This window comes from Mirounga angustirostris, unplaced genomic scaffold, assembly GCF_029215605.1.
Source record: "Mirounga angustirostris isolate CCGP_5_RB_7025 unplaced genomic scaffold, mMirAng1.0.hap1 SCAF_33, whole genome shotgun sequence".
In the NCBI taxonomy this organism is placed as follows: domain Eukaryota; kingdom Metazoa; phylum Chordata; class Mammalia; order Carnivora; family Phocidae; genus Mirounga; species Mirounga angustirostris.
Genome location: NW_026991741.1, coordinates 75087 through 92899, shown reverse-complemented (window position 1 = coordinate 92899; position 17813 = coordinate 75087). Strand labels below are relative to the sequence as shown.

The window sequence follows — 17813 nt, the reverse complement described above, 5'->3', positions numbered from 1 at the left end:
TGCTAAATGAATTCAGTAAAGCCACAGAATAAAAAATTAATATACAGAAATCTGTTGCATTTCTATATACCAATAATGAAGTAGCAGAAAGAGGAATTAAGGAACCAATCTTATTTACAATTGCACCAACTATGATAAGATACCTAGGAATACCCTAACCAAAGAGGTTAAAGACCTGCACTCTGAAACTATAGAACACTTATGAAAGAAATCGAGAAAGACACAAAGAAATGGAAAGACATTCCATGCTCATGGATTGGAAGAACAAATATTGTTAAAATGTCAATGCTACCTAAAGCAATCTACACATTTAATGCAATCCCACCAAATAACAACACGATTTTTCACAGAAGTAGAACAATCAATTCTAAAATATATATGGAAACACAAAAGACCCAGAATTAGCCAAAACAACCTTGAAAAAGAAAAGCAAAGCTGGAGGCATCACAATTCCAGACTTCAAGTTACACTACAAAGCTATAATAATCAAAACAGGATGGTACTGGTACAAAAATAGACAAATTAATAGAACAGAATAGAAAACCCAGAAATAAACCTACAATTGTATGGTCAATTAATCTTTGGCAAAGCAGGAAAAAATATCCAACGGGAAAAGGACAGCCTCTTCAACAGCTGGTGTTGGGAAAATTAGACAGCAACATGGCAAAAGAATGAAACTGGACCATTTTCTTTTTTTTCACTTTTTAAATTTAAATTCAATTAGTCAAAATATAATACGTCACTACTTTTTGATATAACTTTCATGATTCATCAGTTGTGTACTACACTCAGTACTCATCACAGCATGTCCCCTCCCTAATGCCCATCACCCAGTTATCCCATCCCCCTACCCACCTCCTTTTCTGCAACCCTCGGTTTGTTTCCTGGAGTCAAGAGTCTCTCATGGTTTGGTTCCCTCTCTGATTTCTTCCCATTCACTTTTCCTTCCCTATCCCTATGAGCCTCTGCACTATTCCTTATATTCCACATATGAGTGAAACCATATGATAATTGTCTTTCTCTGATTGACTTGCTTCACTTAGTATAATCCCCTCCAGTTCCATCCATGTTGATGTAAGTGGTAGGTATTCATCCTTTCTGATGGCTGAGTAATATTCCATTGTATATATGAACCACATCTTCTTTATCCGTTCATCTGTTGAAGGGCATCTCAGTTCCTTCCACAGTTTGGCTATTGTGGACATTGCTGCTATGAACATTGGGGTGTATGTGCACCTTCTTTTCACTACGTCTGTATCTTTGGGGTAAATACCCAGGAGTGCAATTGCTGGGTCATAGGGTAGTTCTATTTTTAACTTCTTGAGGAACCCCCATATTGTTTTCCAAAGTGGCTGTACCAACTTGCATTCCCACCAACAGTGTAAGAGTTCCCCTTTCTCCGCATCCTCGCCAACATTTGTTCTTCCCTGTCTTGTTAATTTTAGCCATTCTAACTGGTGTAAGGTGATATCTCATTGTGGTTTTGAAATGCACTTCCCTGATGGCAAGTGATGTGGAGCACTTTTTCATGTGTCTGTTAGCTTTTTGTATGTCTTCTTTGGAGAAGTGTCTGTTCATGTCTTCTGCCCATTTCTTGACTGGATTATTTGTTTTTTGGGTGTTGAGTTTGAGAAGTTCTTTATAGATCTTGGATACCAGCCCTTTATCTGTAATGTCATTTGCAAATATCTTCTCCCATTCTGTCGGTTGTCTTTTGGTTTTTGTGACTGTTTCCTTTGCTGTGCAGAAGCTTTTTATCTTGATGAAGTCCCAAAAGTTCATTTTCACTTTTGTTTTCCTTTTCTTCAGAGATGTGTCTTGGAAGAAGTTGCTGCAGCTGAGGTCAAAGAGGTTATTACCTGTGTTCTTCTCTAGGATTTTGATAGATTCCTGTCTCACATTGAGGTCTTTTATCCATTTTGAGTTTACTTTTGTGTATGGTGTAAGAGAATGGTCCAGTTTCATTCTTCTGCATGTGGCTGTCCAAATTTCCCAGCACCATTTATTGAAGAGCCTGTCTTTTTTCCATTGGATATTTTTTCCTGCTCTGTCAAAGATTAGTTGACCATAGAGTTGAGGGTCCATTTCTGGGCTCTCTATTCTGTTCCATTGATCTATGTGTCTGTTTTTGTGCCGGTACCATGCTGTCTTGATGATTACAGCTTTGTAATAGAGCTGGAAGTCCGGAATTGTGATGCCGCCAGCTTTGCTTTTCTTTTTCAACATTCCCCTGGCTATTCAGGATCTTTTCTGGTTCCATACAAATTTCTAGATTGTTTGTTACAGGTCTGTGAAAAATATGAATGGTATTTTGATAGGGATTGCTTTGAATGTGTAGATTGCTCTGGGTAGCATAGATATTTTAACAATGTTTATTCTTCCAATCCATGAGTATGGAATATTTTCCCATCTCTTTGTGTCTTACTCAATTTCACTTTCTTACACCATACACAAAAGTAAATTCAAAATGTATCAAAGAACTAAATGTGTGACCTGAAGCCATAAAAATCCTAGAGGAAGACACAGGCAGTAAACTGTTTGACATTGGCCATAGGGACTTCTTTCTAGATATGTCTCTTGAGGCAAGGGAAACAAAAGCAAAAATAAACTATTGGGACTTCATCAAAATAAAAACTTCTGCACAGCAAAGGAAACAATCAACAGAACTAAAAGGCAACCTATGGAATAGAAGATATTTGCAAATGACATATCTGATAAATGGTGAGTATCCAAAATATATAAAGAACTTATAATACTCAACACCCAATAAACAAATAATCCAGTTTGAAAATGGACAGAAGACAAGAAAAGACATTTTTCCAAAGAAGACATAACAGATGGCCAACAGACATAGAAAAAGAGGCTCAACATCACTCATCATCAGGAAAATACAAATCAAAACTACAATGAGATATCACCTCAAACCTGTCAGAATGGCTAAAATCAACATCACAAGAAACAACAGGTGTTGGTGAGGATGTGGAGAAAGGGAAACCCTCTTGCACTGTTGGTGGGAATGTAAACTTGTGTGGCCACTGTGGAAGACAGTTTGGAGGTTCCTCAAAAAAGTAAAAATAGAACTACCTTATGATCCCACAATTGCACTCTATGTATTTACCCAAAGAATGCAAAAATACTAATTCAAATGGATACTTACACCCAGAAGATTACAGCAGCATTATCTATAATAGTCATGTTTTGGAAACAGTCCAAATATCCATCTACTGATGAATGGATAAAGAAGATGTGGTATATATATACAATGGAATATGACCTAGCCTTAAAAACGACTGAAATCTTGCCATTTGCAATGATGTGGATGGAGCTAGGGAGTATTATACTGAGCGAAATAAGTCAGTCAGAGAAAGACAAATACCACATGATTTCATTCACATGTGGGGTTTAAGAAACAATATCATATCATTTCACTCATATGTGGAACATAAGAAAAACCAGGGAGGACATTAGGAGAAGGAAGGGAAAACTGAAAGGGGGGAGATCAGAGGGGGAGATGAACCATGAGAGACTATGGACTCTAAGAAACAAACTGAGGGTTTTAGAGGGGAGGGGCATGGGGGGAAGGGTTTGCCTGGTGATGGGTGTATAAGGAGGGCACATATTGCATGGAGCATTGGGTGTTATACGCAAACAATGAATCATGGAACACTACATCAAAAACTAATGATGTACTGTATGGTGACTAACATAACATAAAAAAAAATAAACTGGAAAAAAAAAGAAACATAACAAATGAACAAAGGTGAAAAAAGGAGAGAGGAAGGCAAACCAAGAGACGGACTTTTTAAAAAAGATGTATTTATTTAGGGGGCGAAGGGGCAGAGGGAGGGGAGAGAATCACAAGCAGACTTCCCACTGAGTGTGGAGCCTATCATCGGGCTCCATCTCACCACCCTGAGATCATGACCTGAGCCAAAATCAAGAATTGGATCCTTAACAGACTGAGCCACCCAGGTGCACCCAGACTTCTTTTTTTTTTTCCTTTTTCCCAGACTTCTAACTATAGAGAAACAAATGGTGTTTGCCAGAGGGAAGGTGGGTGGTGGGATGGGTGAAATCAGTGATGGGGATTAAAGAGTGGACTTGTGATGAGCACCAGGTCTTGTATGGAATTGTTGAATCACTATATTGTACACCAGAAAACTAATATTACATTGTATGTTAAGTAACTGGAATTTAAATAAAAACTTGAAATAAAAAAATAATTTGGTAGGCAAATAGGGAAAAAAGATATACTACAAAGCTGTGGTAATCAAAATAGTATGGTCCTGGCACAAAATTAGACACAAAAATCAATAAAACAGAGTAGAGAACTCAGAAATAAGCAAAAAAAGGCAAGAATATACAGTGAGGAAAGGATGGTCTCTTCGATAAATGGTGATGGGAATACTGGACAGCTACATGCAAAATAATGAAACTGGACCATTTTTTAATATGATACAGAAAAGCAAACTCAAAATGGATCAAACACCTAAATATGAGATCTGAAACCATAAGAGAATACATAGAAGAGAATACACTTTATATTTAATGTGTGTTTCTTTTAGATAACATAATACTGGTTCTTGGTTTTTTTCTTGAATTCTTGTGGGTTTAGTCTATTAACATCAGTTATTAGTAATAGTTTTATTTAAATATACCAACTTTCTAGCTTTTTCTTGCTTATTGTGTTTTTTCCTTTTTTCCTGCCTTTGGTTTTAATCATGCCTTTTATACTGTTCCATTTCATGTCATAAATTGAATTATTTATTCCTCTTTTAAAAACTGTTTTAGGGGATACTCCAGGATTTATGATACACATTGTTAAATAAACTGAGCCCATGCTTAAATAATATACCACTTTCAAATAGTGAAAGGATTTTATAAAATTCTTCCTTTTCATCCTTCCAACATTGCTGTCATACATTTCACTTTTATATATGTTATAAACACCTAGTACATTGTTACTGTTTTTGCTTTAAACAATTATTTTATGCTGCATTTCATACAAAGAAAATATTATACATTATATTCATTTATTCCATTTTTGATGCTCTTCATTTCTTTGTGTAGATCAAATTTACAGACCTGTATTATTTTCCTTCTACCCTAATAACTTTCTTAATATTTCTTGTAGGGTAAATCTGTGGACAATGGACTTCAGCATTTTTTTTGTCTGAGAATGTTATTTCTTTTTATTATTATTATTATTATGTTACGTTAGTCACCATACATTAGTTTTTGATGTAGTGTTCCATGATTCATTGTTTGCGTATCACACCCAGTGCTCCATGCAATACGTGCCCTCCTTAATACCCATCACTGGGCTAACCCATCCCCCAAACCCCTCCCTTCTGAAACCCTTAGTTTGTTTCCCATACTCCATAGTCTCTCATGGTTCATCTCCCCCTCTGATTCCCCCCTTCAGTTTTCCTTTCCTTCCTCCTAATATCCTTCCTGCTATTCCTTATGTTCCACATATGAGTGAAACCATATAATTGTCTTTCTCTGCTTGACTTACTTCATTTAGCATAATCCCCTCCATTTCCATCCATGTCAATGCAAATGGTGGGTATTCATCCTTTCTGATGGCTGAATAATATTCCATTCTATATATGAACCACATCTTCTTTATCCATTCATCTGTTGAAGGGCATCTCGGGTCTTTCCACAGTTTGGCTATTGTAGACATTGCTGCTATGAACATTGGGGTGCAGGTGCCCCTTCTTTTCACTACATCTATATCTTTGGGGTAAATACCTAGTAGTGCAACTGCTGGGTCATAGGGTAGCTTTATTTTTAACTTTTTGAGGAGCCTCCATACTGTTTTCCAAAGTGGCTGTACCAACTTGCATTACCACCAACAGCATAAGAGGGTTCCCCTTTCTCCACAACCTCTCCAACATTTGTTGTTTCTTGCCTTGTCAATTTTTGCCATTCTAACTGGTGTAAGTTCGTATCTCAGTGTGGTTTTGATTTGAATTTCCCTGATGGCTAATGACGTTGAACATTTTTTCATGTGTCTGTTAGCCATTCGTATGTCTTCTTTGGAGAAGTGTCTGTTCATGCCTTCTGCCCATTTTTTGACTTGATTATCTGTTTTTTGGGTGTTGAGTTCGAGAAGTTCTTTTTTGTTATTATTATTACGTTATGTTAATCACCATACATTACATCTTGCTGGAGTGGTGGGGAGTGGGAGGGATGGGGTGGTTGGGTGATAGACATTGGGGAGGGTACGTGCTATGGTGAGTACTGGGAATTGTGTAAGACTGTTGAATCACAGACCTGTACCACTGAAACAAATAATACATTATATGTTAAAAAAAAAAGAGAGAGAAGTTCTTTATAGATCTTAGATAACAGCCCTTTATCTGTAATGTCATTTGCAAAAATCTTCTCCCATTCCGTGGTTTGCCTCTTAGTTTTGTTGTCTGTTTCCTTTGCTGTGCAGAAGCATTTTATCTTGATGAAGACCCTGAATCACCAAGGAAATGTTGAAAAAGAAAAACAAAGCTGGAGGCATCACGTTGCCTGATTTCAAGCTATATTACAAATCTGTGATCACCAAGACAGCATGGTACTGGCACAAAAACAGACACATAGATCAATGGAACAGAAATGGGCCCTCAACTCTATGGTCAATTAGTCTTCAACAAATCAGGTAAAAATATCCAATGGAAAAATTACATTCTCTTCAATGAATGGTGCTGGGAAAATTGGACAGCTATATATAGAAGAATGAAATTGGACCATTCTCCTACACCATACACAAAGATAAACTCAAAATGGATGAAAAACCTCAATGTGAGACAGGAATCCATCAAAATCCTAGAGGAGAACATAGGCAGTAACCTCTTCGACAATGACCACAGCAACTTCTTTCAAGACACGTCTCCAAAGGCAAGGGAAACAAAAGCAAAAATGAACTTTTGGGACTTCATCAAGATGAGAGTGTTATTTCTTTTTCAATTTTGAAAAATATTAAGTGAGATTTATAATTCTTGGTTGAATTTTTTTTTCAATATTTATAGATGTCACTCCAGTGTGTCCTTGCTTGCATGGTGTATTAGTTTCCTAGGGCTACTGCAACAAATTACCACAAACTGGGCGGCTTTAAACAACAGAAATTTATTCTCTCACAGGTCTGAAAGTTAGAAGTCCAAAATCAAGGTGTCAGGAAAGCCATACTTACTCTGAGACTTTGGATAGAATCCTCTCTTGCTTCTTCATGGATTCTGGTGGTGGCTAATAGTCTTTGGTGGTCCTTGGCTTGCAGCTGCATCACAGCAATCTCTGGATTTCTTGTCACATGATATTCTCCCAGTGAGTCTTTTTTTTTCTTCTTATAAAAGATACTAGTCATGTTGGATTAGGGCTCACCCTAATTGAGTATGACCTCATGTTAACTTGATTACATCTGCGAAGACTCTGTTTCTGAATAAGGTTACACTCATTCGCAGCTACTAGGGTTTAGGACTTCATCATTTTTGTGGGGAGGACACAACTAAACCCACAACAGAGTTTGTGATGAGGATTTACTCTAACTCTTATTTGTAGGAAAAACATGTATTTTCTCTTGTTGCCTTCAAGGTTTTCTTTGTCTTTCTTTTTCAGGAGCTTCAATATTATATGCCTAACTCTGTGTGTATGTGTGTGGGGTGTATGTGTGTGTGTGTGTGTGTGTGTGTGTGTGTGGTATTTATCCTATTTGGTGTTCTCTGAACTTCTTGGATATGTGGTTTGGTGACTATTAATAATTTTGGAGAAATATCATCAGTTATTTCTTTTATTATTTATTTGAGAGAGAGAAAAAGAGAGAGAGAGCACGCATGAGCAGGGGGGAGGGACAGAGGTAGAGGAAGAAGCAGACTCCCTGCTGAGCAGGGAGCCTGACACGGGGCTCAATCCCAGGACCCTGGGATCATGACCTGAGCCAAAGGCAGATGCTTAACTGACAGAGCCACTCAGGGTCCCCTATTATTTCTTTAAATATTTCTTCTGCCCCATTCTCTCTTCTTTTTCTCCAGTTACATGTGTTACACCATTTGATGTCCTGCATCTCTTAGATGCCCTATTGTCTTTTTATTTTCACTCATTTTTGCATAAAAATTTGGGCAATTCCTATACCTCATTTTTTAGTTTATTGATTCATTCCTTGACTATGAAAATCTACTGGGAAGCCTTTCAAAGGCATTCTTCATATTTGTTACTATATTTTTTATTTCTATGATTTCCTTGGGTTCTTATAGTTTCCATCTCTTTGCTAATATAACCTATATGCTCTTGCATGTGATCAACTTTTTCTGTTAGAACCTTTAATATATTAATCATAGTTATTTTAAGTTCCTTATCTGATAGTTTCATCATCTGTGTCATATCTGAGTCTGGTTTTGATAATTGATTGGTCTCTCCAGATTGTGATTTTTAAAAAACTTCTGACTCCTTTCACCCATGTTTTATTTTAACTTATGGCATCCTTTGTAAAATTTTTTGAAAGCCTGGCATGTTATTTAAGGTACTAGATATGAGGGAACTAGGCCTTTAGTGTGCAGATTTGTGTTAAGCTAGCCAGGAATTGTACTATATTTGAAGTGTGTTTTTTTTTCATTTCTTGGTTACCAGTGTTGAAATTTACATCTTGCTCTGGATAGTAGAGGCTTGAAATTCCTCTGGTGGTATTATTTTGTCTCCCATATTAGCTTTTGTTGTTCTCTTTATCTGGCTTTCAAGAAAGAATCTGTCTCTTGTAGCTCTCCCAGATGTACTTTGCTATTGTTACTAAATGCTTTTTACTGTGGTGATAGAGTATGGGGAATCAGTGTGTGGGGGGGTGGGCATTATGTGATGTCCTTATTATGCCTCAGTCTTTGGAGAACACAGTGAGTCTGTCTTTCAGTGATGTTACCTTTATAGGCTTTTCTGTCACTCATGGAAGGCTAGAGCTTTCATCATCCTTATTTCCTCCCCCCAGCTAAAGCAGCTATTTACCAAAATTCTCTGTCTATAGGTTGAGGATTTTCTCCCTACAGATTAAGGCTTTTCTTTCATTTTTCACCTAGTGAAATTGTGGACCTGGATCTGGGCAGAGTTCCATTTTTCCAGCTGCATTAGTATATCACTAGTATCTCCAGGTGATATACTCATCTTTTAATTAAAAATTTTGTTCCATGGGGCTCCTGGGTGGCTCAGTCGGTTAAGTGTCTGCCTTCAGCTCAGGTCATGATCCCAGCATCCTGGGATCAAGCCCCATGTCAGGCTCCCTGCTCAGCAGGGAGTCTGCTTCTCCCTCCCCCTGCTCTTGCTCTCTTTCTCCCTCTTAAATAAATAAATAAATAAATAAATAATAAGATTTAAAAAAATTTTTGTTCTATGAAGTGAAAGAGTCTTGGCAGATTTCCCAGTGATTTGCTCTTCCCTTGTCCTAACCAACATCATAAAGGTGGGAGGTAATTTCTGTAGGTTCTTCTTAATCTTCATTTTCAGAGCTTGGTGGAGTTCCTCCAAAAGCTTGCAAAAGGGTGGGAAACTCCCTTGCTCAGGTCATTGTATCTCACTGAAAGTACCTGTCTCTCTCCAAATTCAGCACGGCTATTAGTTCTGTAAATTTAGTTATATGTTGGAACCAGTCATTAATATATTGTTTATCCATCTGTTTTTCTACATCTTTCCATCTTTGAGCTTAAACTGGAAGTCTAACCTTCATTTTTGAAGGGTACTCATGACTCACAGTGAGTACAGAATATTGGTTTTATGTTTTTGGTTTTTTTCATTTAATGCATTAAAGATGTCACTCAGTTATCTTCCTGTTTGAGAATTCTGCTATAAAATTTATCTTATTCTTTTGGGCAATGTATCTTTTTTCTATAGCTGCTTTCAAGATTTTCTTTGGTTTTCAGCAGTTTAAATGTCATATGCCTGTGTGTCCGTGTGTGTGTGTGTGTCCGTGTGTGTGTGTGTGTGTGTGCTGGTATTTATCTTGCTTGGTATTCTTTAAACTTCATGGTTCTATGGCTTGTTGTCTGTCATTAATTTTGGTTAATTCATGACCACTATTTTTTCAAGTATTAAGTCTGGCCTGCTCTTTCTTTCTTTTCATTATGGAATTTCAATTACACATATGTTACACTGTTTGATATTGTCCCACAGCTCTTGGATGTTCTTTTTTTTTTTTTTACTGTATTTTTCTCTTTGTATTTGAATTTGGATAATTTCTATTGACCTATCTTCAAATTCAGATTTTTCATAGCTGTTTTGAGAACATTGGTGACAACATAACAAAATAAAATTTAAAAAAAGAATATTGATGAGCCTGTTGAAGGCATTATTCATTTCTGTCGGTGTTTTTTTTATTTCTAGCATTTTGAATCTTTCTTACAGCCTTTATCTCTTTTCTTAAATTACTTATCTAATCTTGCATGTTCTCTACCACTTCCAGTAGAGCCTTTAACATTAGTTATAATTATTTTAAATTCTCTGCCTGATATTTCCAACACCTGTGTCATATCTGAGTCTAGTTTTAATGATTACTTTGTCTTTTCAGACTGTGTTTTTCTTGCCTCTCTTTATGCCTTGTAGTTTTTTGTTGCAAGCTGGACATGTTGTATAGGATAGCAGATAGATAAATATTTTTAATGCTTGGATATAAGCCAGTTTTTCCCTCTTCTAGGCCTTTACTGCGGAGGTGTGTTTTAATGTGGTCTGGAACATGCACTGCAGCTGAAATTTGTTGTTGCTATGGTTACCAGAATTGAAGATTACTGTTGCTTTGGTTACCAGATTAAAGGGGAATTTTTTTTTGTTATTGTTGCTATGGGTACGAGAACCTTAATATTCTTCCAGTAATTTATTTTCTCTCTCACCACTTGAACCTTAATATTCTTCCAGTAATTTATTTTCTCTCTCACCACTTGTGCTTCTCCCCAGAGTGACTCTGTCTCTTGTGGTTCTACTAGTTGTATTTCACTGTTATATTTGTTGTATACTTGTTAGGTTTGTGTGAGGAATAAGCCTGATGAATGTATTTGATCTTTTGATTTAGTCTCAGTGTTAGGCAGGCACTGTATACCCGAGTCTTAAGGATGTGGATTACACAAGTTTTCCTGCCTCTCCTCCAGATACAATGATGGGCTTAACAAGAATTCCTTTCCCTCCTCCAGAAGAAGAGCCTTGTTTTTCCCCCGTTCCCTTACCCTATGTACAGTGGCTTTCCAGCAGTGTCCTCAAATTAATGTTGTGATGCCCCCTCTTCTTTTATATTGAGGCTTTTCTTACTTGGGAAAGATAGGGGAGATGGGTCCGGGCAGAGTTTTGGTGGTGAGCGTTGTGCCCTGTCCCAGTTGTAATGGAATTCCATCAGTGCCCTCAGGATGCAGGTTTTGATGAATTTTCCCTTAAAGATTAATTTTTTCTGTAATATAGACAGAGTCTATGGGCAGGGTGGATTTGGTAGTGGTTGTTGTTGCCTTCCCCTCAGCATCAAAGAGAAAGTTTTCTCTGATTACTTGCTAATTCTCCCTGTGAAAGCTTGGTGGGGTCTCTTAAGGAAAAACCTGCCAAGAGTGTGGGAAACTTTTATGCCTGTGGCCCACAGTGTTTCACATTCTTAGGCTTGTCCATGCTAGGCCTTCAGCAATTTATTAAATTATTTCTAATTTAATCTTCCTGCCACCTTATATGGTATCTGGTGGCATATGTCTCAAGTAAACAGACACCAAAATAGTGCTTATAGCTGAGGGTTCCATTCTGTGTCAAAATTTTGAGTTTGGCTTTTTGCTATGTTTTCTGAGGAGTTTAAGAAAATTAATTTGCAGTCCATCCAGCTTTTTTCTTGCTATAATGATGGTAAAAATATTCTTCTTGCTTTCTACATTTTGAAATGAAAGCAGAAATCAATGAATAAGTCAATTTTATATCAAAATTTGGGTATAAATTGTTATTTTGACATTTGAATAAATATGTGAGACATTTGTGTTTGGATAGTGTCTAAATGAGATTTTGAGACAATAGAATGAGAAAATGTGAAATCTGATAATGAACATTTGTTATAGTTTTATATGATGCATACCCATTCTGGTGTCACCATTGCCCATCCGTTGTCACACATTCACTCACACATCACTGGTAGCTCTTCATATAGTCACATGCACACAGTCAGATATTAACCCCCATTAACCAACCCTTCCCTTGTTCCACACATTCATGGTCCAACACAAACTCTTCTCTCTCAAAGCCCCTGCTCTCCTATTTTCCAGCTTACTGAAAGGCATCAGCACCTCCCAGTCACCCAAACCACAAGGCAATCTGGAGTCAACCTTGGATTCCCCACATATTCCCTCACCAAGACTTTTCTGGCCAACTTCAACTGTTTTTCTGTAGTCCATTCCCTCCTTAGCAACCCAATGGCCACTGCCTTATTTCAGTGTCCCCCTGAACCACTAGAACAGCATTCTCACTGACACTCTTCCAATATATCATCTGTCCTACAAAAAAAAGGTCTTTATGATGCACACAAATGTGGCCAAATCACTACTCTGACTAAATACCAATTATTAATGGCTTCCTTAGGATAAAGTCCACATTTTTTTTTTAGCTAGGCCATTAAAGGCCTTCTTGACCTGATTTCTGAATATCTCTTCTTCTGTGTGTCAAGGTGTCTCTCCTCTTATGGACAAGACAGGACTACTAACCAGTGATTCTGTTTTAGTTGCCTTTGGTTCCTCGATGGCTAGCAACAAGCTTGAAATTTGGAAGGCCATCAATAGCTTCACTAACACATCATGCATAATATATTTCAGATATTACTATATTGATTTAATTATAATATATACATAACATATTTTAAAACTACCCTCAAACATGACAGAAATATGATCAGATCACTCTCTGTCTCTCAATCGGAAATTTGTGTATCTTGGGATGCAGCAAAGGCAGTCATAAGAGGGAAGTATATAGCAATACAAGCCTACCTCAAGAAGTAAGAAAAGACTCAAATACACAACCTAACATACACCTAATGGAGCTAGAAAGGAACAGCAAATAAAGCCTAAAGACATCAGAAGAAGAGGAATAATAAAGATTAGAGCAGAAATAAATTATATAGAAACAAACAAACAAACAAAAACTCAGAACAGATCAATGAAACTGGGAGTTGGTTCTTTGAAAGAAATAATAAAATTGATAAACACTTACTCAGACATATCGAAAAGAAGAGAAAGGACCCAAATAGATAAAATCACAAATGAAAGAGGAGAGATCACAACCCACACGACAGAAATACAAACAACACTAAGAAAATATAATGAAAGATTATATGCCACAGAACTGGAAGAATTGGATAAATTCCTAAAAATATACAAACTACCAAAACTGAAAGAAGAAGAAATAGAAAATTTGAACAGACCCATAAACAACAAAAAATTGAATCAGTAATCAAAAATCTCCCAACAAACAAAAGTTCAGGGCCAAATAGCTTCCCAGGGGAATTCTACCAAACATTTAAAGAAGAGTTAATATCTATTCTTCTCAAACTGTTTCAAAAAATAGAAATGGAAGGAAAACTTCAAAACTCATTCAACAAGTCCAGAATTGCCTTGATTCCAAAGCCAGACAAAGACTCCACTAAAAGGAGAATTTCAAGCCACTATCCCTGATGAACATGGAAGCAAAAATTCTCAACAAGCTACTAGCAAACCGAATCCAAAAATACATTTAAAAACTTATTCACTGGGACGCCTGGGTGGCTCAGTTGGTTAAGCGTCTGTCTTCAGCTCAGATCATGATCCTGGGGTCCTGGGATCGAGTCCTGCATTGGGCTCCTTGCTTAGCAGGGAGCCTGCTTCTCCCTTTGCCTATCGCTCCCCCTGCTTGCGCGCTCTCTCTCTCTCTGATAAATAAATAAAATCTTTAAAAAAAAAACTTATTCACCATGATGAAGTGGGATTTACTCCTGGGCTGCAGGGGTGGATCAATATTTGCAAATCAATCAGTGTGACCGCATTAATAAAAGAAAGTATAAGACTATATGATCCTTTCAATAGATGCAGAAAAAGCATTTGACAAAATACAGCATCTATTCTTGATAAAAACCCTCAACAAAGTAGAGTAGATGGAAAATACCTCAAGATAATAAAGGCCATATACATAAGACCCACAGCTAAAATGGCCCTCAATGGGAAAAATCTGAAAGCTTTTCCCCTAAGGTCAGGAACAAGACAAGGATGTCCGTTCTCACCATTGTTATTTAACATAGTACTGGAGGTCCTAGCAATCAGACCACAAAAAGAAATACAAGGCATCCAAATAAGCAAGGAAGAAGTCAAACTTTCACTATTTGCAGACAACATGATACCCTATGTAGAAGACCCAAAAGACCTCACCAGAAAATTACTTAGAACTGATATATGAATTCACAAAGTCGGTGATATAAAATCAATGTACAGAAATTTGTTGCATTTCTATACACCAATAATGAAACAGCAGAAAAAGAAATCAAGGAATTGATCGCATTTACAATTGCAGCAAAAAACATAAGATACCTAGGAATAAACCTAAGCAAAGAGGTAAAAGATCTGTACTATGAAAACTGTAGAACACTTATGAAAGAAATTGAAAGGACACAAAGAAATGGAAAAACATTCCATGCTCATGGATTGGAAGAACAAACATTGTTAAAATGTCTATGCTATCCAAAGCAATCTACACATTCAATGAAATCCCTATCAAAATACCATCAGCATTTTTCACAAAGCTAGAACAAACAATCCAAAAATCTGTATGGAACCACTAAAGACCCCAAAGAGGCAAAGCAATCTTGAAAAAGAGAAGCAAAGTGGGAGGCATCACAATGCCTGACTTCAAGCTATATTAAAGAGCTGTAGCTTTTTTTTTGCAATGGGTTTGCTGCCAGAACACAGGTGTCATGAAAACCACTACTAGACCTAAACCAAAATGGGAAAGGAAAAAACTCACATCAACCTCATCATCATGGGACATGTAGATTTGGGCAAGTCTACCAACTCCTGGTCATTTGACCTACAAATGTGATGGGATCGACAAAAGAACTACCGAAAAATTTGAGAAGGAGGCTGCTGGGATGGGAAAGGGCTCCTTCAAGTATGCCTGGGTCTTGGATAAACTGAAAGCTGAACATGAATGTGGTATCACCATTGATATCTCCCTGTGGAAATTTGAGACCAGCAAGTATGTGACCATCATTGATGCCCCAGGACACAGAGACTTTATCAAAAACATGATTACAGGCACATCTCAGGCTGTCTGTGTTGTCCTGATTGTTGCTGCTGGTGTTGGTGAATTTGAAGTAGGTATCTCCAAGAATGGGCAGACCCATGAACATGCCCTTCTGGCCTACACACTGGGTGTAAAACAGCTACTTGTTGGTGTTAACAAAATGGATTCCACTGAGCCACCCTATAGCCAGAAGAGATATGAGGAAATCATTAAGGAGGGCAGCACCTACATTAAGAAGATCGGCTATAGGGCGCCTGGGTGGCTCAGTTGGTTAAGCGACTGCCTTCGGCTCAGGTCATGATCCCAGGGTCCTGGGATCGAGTCCCGCATCGGGCTCCCTGCTCTGCGGGGAGCCTGCTTCTCCCTCTCCCACTCCCCCTGCTTGTGTTCCCTCTCTTGCTGTGTCTCTCTCTGTCAAATAAATAAATAAAATCTTTAAAAAAAAAAAAGAAGAAGATCGGCTACAACCCCTACACAGTAACATTTGTGCCAATTTCTGGTTGGAATAGTGAAAACATGCTGGAACCAAGTGCTAACATGTCTTGGTTCAAGGGATGGAAAGTCACCCATAAAGATGGGAATGCCAGTGGAACCACACTGCTTGAAGCTCTGGATTGCCTTCTGCCACCAACTCATCCAACTGTCAAGCCCTTGCATCTACCCCTCCAGGATGTCTACAAAATTGGTGGTATCAGTGCTGTCCCTGTGGGCAGAGTGGAGACTGGTGTTCTTAAACTTGGCATGGTGGTCACCTTTGCTCCAGTCAATCTTATAACTGAAGTAAAGTCTGTTGAAATGCACCATGAAGCTTTGAGCAAGGCTCTTGCTGGGGACAATGTGGGCTTCAATGTGAAGAACATATCTGTCAAAGATGTTTGTTGTGGCAATGTGGCTGGTGACAGCAAAAATGATCCACCAATGGAAGCAGCTGGCTTCACAGCTCAGGTGATTATCCTGAACCATCCAGGCCAAATCCATGCTGGATATGCCCCTGTGCTGGATTGTGACCCAGCTCACATTGCTTGCAAGTTTGCTGAGCTGAAGAGATGATAGATTGTTGTTCTGGAAAAAAGCTGGAAGATGGTCCCAAGTTCTTGAAATCTGGTGATGCTGCCATTGTTGATATGGTTCCTGGCAAGCCTATGTGTGTTGAGAGCTTCTCTGACTATCCTTCTCTGGGCTGTTTTGCTGTTCGTGACATGAGACCGATGATTGCCGTGGGTATCATCAAAGCAATGGACAAGAAGGCAGCTGGAGCTGGCAAGGTCACCACGTCTGCCCAGAAAGCTCAGAAGGCTAAATGAATATTATCCCCAATATCCACTGCCACCCCAGGCTTAATCAGTGGTGGAAGAATGGTGTCAGAACTGTTTGTGTTAATTGGCCATTTAAGTTTAATAGTAAAAGACTGGTTAATGATAACAATGCACCGTAAAACCATCAGAAGGAAAGGAAAATGATTTGTGGACCAATTGTTTTTTCATGTGTGTGGTAGTTTTAAGTTATTGGTTTTTAAAATCAGTACTTTTTAATGGAAACAACTTGACCAAAAATCTGTCACAGAATTTTGAGACCCATTAAAACATAAATTTAATGAGGGAAAAAAAAAAGCTGTAGTCATCAAGACCGTGTGGTACTGGCACAAAAACAGACACATAGATCAGTGGAATGGAATAGAATGCCCACAAATGGACCCACAACTATATGGTCAACTAATATTCGACAAAGCAGGAAAGCATATCCTGTGAAAACAAAGATAGTCTCTTCCACAAATGGTGTTGGGAAAACCAGACAGCAACATGCAGAAGAATGAAAGGCACCCCTTTATTACTCCATATGCAAAAATAACTTCAAAATGGATGAAAGACCTAAATGTGAGACAGGAAACTATCAAAATCCTAGAGGAGAACACAGGCAATACCCTCTTTGACATCAGCTGTAGCAGCTTCTTACTAGATATGTCTACTGAGGCAAGGGAAACAAAACCTAAAATAAGCTATTGGGACTTCATCAGAATAAAAAGCTTTTGCACATCGAAGGAAACAATCAACAAAGCTAAAAGGCAACCTGGGTGCCTGGGTGGCTCAGGTGGTTAAGCATCTGACTCTTGATTTCAGCTCAGGTCATGATCTCAGGATCTTGAGATTGAGCCCACATCAGGTTCCATGGTCAGTGGGGAATCTGCTCAAGATTCTCTCTCCCTCTGCCCTCTGCCCCTCGCCCCACTTTCCCTAAATCTTTTTTTAAAAAAACCTAAAAGGCAACCTACTGAATAGGAGAAGGTATTTCCAAATGATATATCTGATAAAGGGTTAATATCTAAAATCTATAAAGAACTTATTAAGCTCAACCCCCCAAAATACATAATGCAGTTAAGAAATGTGCAGAAGGTATGAACAGACATTTCTCCAAAGAAGACATCCAGATGGCCAACAGACACATGAAAAGATGCTCAACATCACTGATCATCAGGGAAATGCAAATCAAAACTACAATGAGATATCACCTCACACCTGTCAGAATCACTGAAATCAACAACACAAAAAACAATAGGTGTTGGTGAGGATGTG

At 38.1% G+C, this 17813-nt stretch overlaps 1 pseudogene; it reads left to right on the top strand.

The window, feature by feature from the left end:
- Positions 1-14943: 14943 nt before the first annotated feature.
- LOC123856098 (elongation factor 1-alpha 1-like) lies at positions 14944-16552 on the top strand (annotated as a pseudogene).
- Positions 16553-17813: the final 1261 nt, after the last annotated feature.